This window comes from Pygoscelis adeliae, unplaced genomic scaffold (genome assembly GCF_000699105.1).
Source record: "Pygoscelis adeliae isolate BGI_AS28 unplaced genomic scaffold, ASM69910v1 Scaffold349, whole genome shotgun sequence".
Classification (NCBI taxonomy): Eukaryota; Metazoa; Chordata; class Aves; order Sphenisciformes; family Spheniscidae; genus Pygoscelis; species Pygoscelis adeliae.
Window position 1 is genome coordinate 888,171 of NW_008825608.1, and position 7,844 is coordinate 896,014.

Consider the following 7,844-nt stretch of genomic DNA (forward strand, 5'->3'; position numbering starts at 1 on the left):
AACTGTCAGTCTATCCCAAAATTGCTAAATCCTCCAGAGTGCTTGCATATTGGGAGTGTTTTCTGCATGCTGTCCTTGATAGCTTCCCATAAAGAGGAGGCTAATCCAAATGGCTGACACCGGGGCAGAAGCCCAGCAAAGACACCAGTGGTGGAACAAAGACTCTTTTTTTCAGTGTCTTCGTATTATTTGGGAATTTCACTTGGCAGCTTAATTTTGCTGTGAGCTCCTTGTAATACTTTCTCCCGTTACGGTTGTTGGCCTGTGTTTTGGTGTGTTGTCCGTTATCCAGCAGACAGACTGTTATTTTAGTATCGTTAACAATAGCCTATGCACAACGCTAGCAAGCGGCTCTCCTGGAGCGCCTGTTCTGAGAGTTGTGGCCATGACAAACCCCGCATCACGGTTTTGAGTACCTGGTCTCTCGTTCCTCCTGAGACAGTACGTATTTTGTGTGTTTGAAAAAAGCGGATTTAGGAAGTGTATTGTATTTGAATGAACTCAGCAACAGTTTACGTTTCTCGTATAGAATGGTGAACGCAGAGAGAGGGAGTGAAGGCGTAACACCACAAAAACGGCATCACAAGGAGCTGCGTTACCTTCCTGGGTGGGTATTACAAGACTGCTTGTTAGCAACCACTTTTGAGTTGCACTTTTTTTCTATTTTCTTGGGTCAGCTGACCCGTTAATATCCTCTTGGAGTCTATTTTTCTCCTCTTCCCCTCTTTTCCAGAGGCATCTGCTGCTTTCCAAATAATTTCTTTAGGCCATTCAAATACGAGTAAAACACGCCAGGCCAACTCTGAAATCCTTTGTAGATGGGACATATCTGAAAGCACGCCACTTGCTACGTGAATGGCAGAGGAAGAGAAAAGAACTTCTCCAAAAGCCTGCTGTGAAGCCCACGTTAAGATGAAGCAGTATGTAGTGCAAGGACCAATCCAAAGAAAAGATTATTAAAAAGCCATCGTACTTCAGTAGAGCAACTGCTACACCCAAGTGCAAAACTTGTGATTGTGCTTAGAGGCCAACCTGTTAGGAGCTACGCCCTGTGCAAACATTGGGTAAATGACAATACTGCTCCGGCAAACTTTTAGGGCCAGAAAATGACTGGCAGCGAGTCCTCCGAGTGTATGGGAAAAGCGGCCTCGCAGAGGAGGGGGCAAGTGACGCCGTCTGAAAGAATTCCTCCTTTCAGAGAACAAGCGGTGCTTTCACAGCAGTGGATACTTAGCCGTGGCACACAGTATACAGATTACATCAGGTCCATTCGCTGCCTTTAATTATTTTTGAAAAACAAAAGCATGAAAATTTTCAGTTCTAAATTTGAATTTTCAAGAGTGAAAGCATAAATAATAAAGGCATTATGAAGCAGGGAACAGGAGCTGGTGGAGAGCAATAGCACTGGTTCTTAGAAAACCTGGAACAGTAGCATGCTGTTCCCTTGGTATTAATGAATAGTTGTGTGAGACGTACAAAAAGCCAGTATTTAAAGTATATTCTACAGCGCTTTATGCAGGAGAATCAATAGTATTACAAACAGATACTAATACATTACTATAGCTAGATACTACAACAAATACGATACATTTGCAAGTGGTATCATCGGAATAGTACATAGCAGCTAAAAATATATACTGTGGCCATTTCAGAAGAGCAGCTATTTACTCCTCTAACACTTTAAAAACATGTCATTTTTGTTGGCCTTTACGCAATTAACACAAGTATCTAAAGCATGTAAGTGACAGATTTAGCTACCTAAGTGTGGGATATGGATGCCAGGTTTGGGAACACCATCCAAGCCAGTCTGCTGCAGTAACTAAGTTCTTCATCTTACCCAAACACATGCCGGCATGGTATACCAGCGCGTCATCCGTAGATGTAGATAGCTCAGTTATTTGTCTTACCACGTACTGCCCTTATTTCATGCCTCCGACTCTTGCTGCACAAAGCTGTGCTCTAAAAGTCAAGTAAAAAAAAAAAAAGAAAAAGAAAAATTAAATTGATTTGAATTGCAAAGTATAAAGTTGTGGGGCCGTGCCTGCTTGACTCTGCACACAGGCTGAAACGAGCTCTACAAAATCCAGGCTTTTCAACACAGTGGGCTGGACACAAGGAGTACTTTGTGCTGCTGCCTTTCCAGTCGCATAATGGCTCTCCATGTCTGTCCTGTGGGCACAGCCGCCACTCCTGGGACGGGGTGCTCCTTGAGCTGGTGCAGTTAGAGAGGAGGAAAAGCAGACACAGTCCTCCTGTTGTCCAGATCTGGCCCACGAGCCACCAATTAGACCGTTCTCAACTACAGCGCTCAGTTCAAAGGGCTGCTAATTGTGTTTTAATGACAATCTAAATGATACTGCTGATCATTTCAGAAACATCCTGATCGCTAATTACTAGGTAGCCTATGTAGTGTGGTAAGCAGGCAAAGCACTGTAGAAACATGAAGTAAGATTATTAATGTTCTCAATGGCCTTCGACACCCTCCCACGTATCAAAAGCATCATCTCTTGTTCGTAGGCCCAAACCTCTGCCCTGGCTGCTCACATCTGTGATCCAGCTGCAGCAGATGTTTTTACAGCATCCTGGTAATAAGAAAAGAAGAGCAGCGATTCAAAATTACTTACATTCATTAACCAAAATTCTACAAATATTAATAAAATATGCTGGTAATAAATATTAACTAAAATTCTTACGACATCGCTGCTTCAGAACATTTTACCTTAAATACTAGCTCGATCGAACTGAATCTCTGAACAAAGCATGGCCAGGATGTTTAAATGCGCTCGCCAGAAACGCGAATACGAGCAAGCCGCGTGCCTGTTCGTAGCGGGCGTTACTTTCCTCATCGTTGCAGCCGCGCGGGAGGAGCGGTGGCGCGGCGGGGGCCGGTCTGCGGAGCGCGCAATTCCGGAGCCGTGCTTGTGCTGCAGGTCACGAGGATTTTGGTTTCCAAGGCTGGCAAGACGGCACCCGCCAGAAGCATTAAATTCCTTTCCGAATGTTTACTTGTATTTTGTACAAGATACCCATAGTCTGTTGAGGAATCCATTCTCCAGAAAAAATATTTGGAGTGCAAGTCACAGTTTTCCCCTTCAGAAATTCAGCCAAAACACACCGAATCTGCTAACCACTGACAGCATAGTGGTGGTCAAGATGTTTATACATAAAACACTATATCAGTGAGAGTAAAGTACACATGTTGCCCGTGTAATAGATATCTAGTAATGAAATGGAAAAGCTGGCTAAGCCCTTCTCTAAAATACATGCTTTTATGAGAATATAGGTTAACTGTAGTACAGTGGATTTTAAATGCCAAATCTAAGCAATTAGAATTTTGAAGAGACTGGTGCAGGAAAAAAAGGCGGCTTGTTTTCTCATTGGAAAATAAAATGCATGTAAGTAAATACTAACGCTGATTTTTTTTTTTTTTTTGGTGAAGATTTATGTGAGATTAATCCCTTTGCAGTCTTAGAGTGTATCAGGTTTCACTAATCTACCCTCAATTTTATGTGAGATTGCAGGCATAGGACGAGAGCGAGGAGCTAGCTCTGCTCTGCGACCAGGCACGCTGCAAAGAGAGTGAGCTCATCTATCTACGCTTTACACCTGAAGCCAGCGATTTTGCGCCTGTAGTTGCACGAGCACCTGTTTGTGTGAACAAGCCCCTGAAACTGTTTTAAAGGAGAGACGTTCGTGTATGCAGATAAGGTGGCTGGTTACAGAACAACGAGATTTGCACATGGGAAGAATTTTGCATGCAATTTTCAAGATGCCTTTTTTCCAGCCATTTGACCCGGGAGTTTTGCTTTCCACGTAAATGATCTGTCTCGCTCGCTCGGGTAGTGCTTTAAGCATGTTATTTGTGTTCCTCTCCTTTTTCTTAAGGCTGTGCAGCGATGGTGTCTTTGGAAATGGAAGTCTTGAAAGATCCTTGCAATTTGTTACTAAAAGTGCTGGTTTTTTCCTTTTGCAACATTGATGGTGTTTGAAACCGAGTAGGTCTGAAGGCAAATAATTCCTCCCCTTTCTGTTTCAGGAAACGCTTGCCTTAACGGCCAGTATGCTCTTACAAACCTCACAGCTTGTACAGAATAGCAGAGCTGAGCTGATGCCAGATAAGTGCTGGTCTGGTAAGAGGTAACGTTTGAACTTATGTATCCCCAGATTTTTTAATTAAAGGTTATTCATTTGGTTTTCATTCTTTTCAGAAAGGTCTGGGATATTGGTGTCTTAAGGTTTTTTGCCTGATTTACACAGATTACTTTCTCATCTTCATTTATTCTTTTAAAGATACATCACTTGAAATTTACCCTGTGATTTTCTCGCCTTTAATGTAAGTCGGGAAAGCATTTAAAATTTAGAGAAGGAAATATTTTTGAATAATGGCAACTCTTTTGCAAGAGATGAAAAGAGTTAAAAAACCAGCAAGCTTGTTACTTGATGACAGAAAACCTTACTTTTGAAAGTCGTACAAACAGGCAGCCTGGCCTGCGTTCAATGTCTTGACTGCCATAAAACTAGAAACATTAATTAGCATAAATTCATAGTCTAGTTCTGAAAGAAAAAAAAAAAAAGGTAAATATTACATAGTTCTCAGTAATGAGAGCATTTTTATTTTCCAGAAGACGTCAGTTTAATTCTCCAGATACTCTCAGTATATAGAGCAACTTTTGATTTCCCCCTGCATAATACAGCACGGGAGAGTGTCTCTTTAAATTCATTTATAAAATAATTCAGGGCTGTGGGTGTCTTTGATCTGTTCCTCTCTGCTAAAGTACAGAAGAGAAGAACATGTCGCTTAGCAACCCCGCGCCGGAATCGGGGGGGAGGCGGGGAGGGATGGATGGTCCAGAGTCACAAAAGGGAAAGATTAATCCCCGTCAGAAAACTAAACTTCTGACAATGCTTCTCTAAAACAAAGCAAGCAAATAAACAAATACGGGTGTTTGCAGAATTAGGTAATCTCACTTTTTTCTTTTTTTTTTTTTCTACCCCACTTCTGCTCTATTAATAGTAATCTTATGACCAAATCAGAAAATCAGGCACGGGATAGGCAACGCAGGCTTAAATAGCTTCGGGACTGGGCTGAAGTCAAAGGGAATCTGAAGTTTTATTTTTAAACCGGTTAAGCATATTTTAAATTGAATTAGTCTTGTCAGGACCAATCATAATTAATTTCATACCGCAGTTTTCGTTTGAACACTTCAAATAGATTTCGTGTGGCGTCTCATCCTGTTTTACAGTTGGACAGCTTAAGTGCCACCAGACTGATTTACTTAGCGTCACTTACCTTGTCGTAAATAAAAATCTAGATTTCTCTAAACGGTTACCAGGCTGTGATTAGCTGGTAACTAGGTAACACCTTAGTAACTTTGAAAAAAATACCAATTAGGAAAGAAGCTTTGCACTGAAGTAGATGAGCAGCACTCAGACAACCTCCACCATTTCTGCAGCTGCAGGATGATAATGTCCCGCAGAGCACTGGCAGGGGGGGGTACCATCTCAAACCGCTCCTGCTCTTTCCGTTTCTGACCGGTGCTGTCCTAGAGCAGCCCGAACTTACCTTTTTCTTTTGCATGAGAACTCAAACATCAAACCCCACAGCCCTGCACGGCTGAGTTATGGAAGAGAAAACTGCAGCAAAAAACTGTGCGAGAGGAAGAATGGCAGAACTGGTTTGTAGCCCACTTCAACAGGTTTCACACAGATGAAAAATATCTCATAAAAAAAGGTAAATTGTTATGCCTGGTCTTATAGTTATGATCATAAAGGTTATTTAAAATCTTCTTAATTTTTAAGCCACTTCCATGTCCTAATCACCGATAACTTATTACTGAACTTATCACTGTACAGTTAAGAGAATCCCTAAATGCTAATGGTTCACATTTCTCCCAGAGCTCGGTACAGGCAATTCCGTGCTCAAATTCTGTAGTAAAACTGCAGATGCTTAGAGCAAATGCCTACCTCCATCCACAGGCTAGAAGCTTATCTAAACTGGCATCTGTTGCGTATTCCAGCAATTACAAACATACTTGAAACTTGACATTATTGAACTCCGAAGTAATGCTTATTTTTATCTAGTAATGGAAATGGTAAATGATAGCGTGGACCTCATTAAGATCTAAGTTTCTTAGAATAGTGTACCTAAGAACTTCATACATAAGTAACAAGATAATTTTTTAGTACCCATGTATAGCAAAGACCTAAAGAGTAGAATCCTGTCTCCAATGAGATCAGTGAGAATTTTAGTAGTTGCTGCAGGGGTGCCTGGATTCTACCCGGGATCTCTGAGAGTGTGCTTTTTGTATTGGCAAATGCTTATGTAATGTGATTCTGTGGAGAAATTTAATTAAAGAGAAATGTGTAAAGCACTTGGCATTAAGTGGTCTAAGTTTGTTAACATACAGTATTTGGAATGAAGCCCAAATCAGAAGCAAACGATGCTAACTGAACTGTGAGCATTTTGATAAAAATTACTTTATGGAGAAGCTTGTATAGACTCTCGGCATTTTTGTTTTTAACAAGTATTTTCTATATGCTTTCATTTCTATGATCCAAACAAATTCACAGGCTTTATTTGAAACGTTGCAAGCTGAAGCAAACCCCATTGACTTGACTTTATCTTTGCTCTCAATTACACCAGGGTCAGCAATTCTTTACTGTAACTTAATACTGAATAAGTATTTTTGCTAACTGCCGAAATCGAGTGGGAGGAGGAGTCCAGCAACAGAAGAACTCTTTTACTTGCGCTTGTGTTTACAGTACCAGTTCATATCCTTAGCGGTTTTTATTTTTAGGAAACAGAAATGTGTAATACCCATGCAGCTAAGATTATCTTGGTTGGAGATTCTTGTTGTTACCAAAAATTTATGTGACTCCTCTAACAGAGATGGAGCATCTCTGGCTTCTCAAACAGGCAAGCAGACTTTGTGAGGCTGATAGTTTTGAGGAATATGTTTTGGACTACGCTGACTTAAAAACATGTACAATTAACATAACTTTCTGGTTATGGCATTCCAAGTTACCAGATCAGGATGATACATGAAAAAAGCAGGCAGATAAGGCATCGTTTGCCCAGACATGTCATCAGAAACTGACTTCCTAAAGGTATGTCTCAAGCTGGAGAATGAAAACACCGATGTGTGATATTTTTCCATTTCAGAGCAATCATTGTAATAATCACTGTGATGCAGACTACCTTCACGACTTCTTAATCCTGGTACTGACAGAGGGAAAGTAATCTAAATTCCTAGAAGCATCAAGTTGGAGAACTCTCAGTTTAGCGCAAAAATTCTTGACAATATATTTGGTGGAGAACTGGGCCCAGCTGACAGTATTGGGGAAAAGATTTTCTTTGGCGTGGGACACCACGCTGTGACAGCCTCTGTTCTTAGGGAAGAATCTCTAATCTAAAACGTATCAGACTATTTCTCTCTCTTGTAATCTCCTCCGAAATGAAAATAGAATTATTCAGCTTTTTTCACGATGCATAGAAAAGTTTGAAGTTAAAAATAAATCTCAGATCCTTCTCAGAAGAGGGACAATGGCTGTCTTTTTATCTTTAAGAAAAAAGCACTCTGGTCCCATTGCCCTCTGCAAAACAGTAGGTCATCACAGAAAGGTTTTTTTGGTATTTGAGGCTCAGTTTCCCCAGCGATAAGCACTTAGGGCAATGAGAACTGCAGCAGTTTCAGAGAAGCGGGACATCTTTGCTGCTTGCAGTACCACCACAACACGTCTGACTCCAGCACCAGAGAACTGGCATATAAATGGAATGAAAAATTCACTGAAGTGCTTTGATGTTGCGTATATGCAGAATTTGAAAGGAATAGGAGAGTTTATTT

At 40.9% G+C, this 7,844-nt stretch overlaps 1 long non-coding RNA gene across 1 annotated transcript; it reads left to right on the forward strand.

The window, feature by feature from the left end:
* The first annotated feature begins 524 nt into the window (after positions 1-524).
* Positions 525-6,487, forward strand: LOC103924113. Its single transcript, XR_663969.1, has 4 exons — positions 525-607; positions 734-920; positions 4,037-4,130; positions 5,582-6,487. It is a non-coding gene; the product is annotated as an uncharacterized LOC103924113 (long non-coding RNA).
* Positions 6,488-7,844: the final 1,357 nt, after the last annotated feature.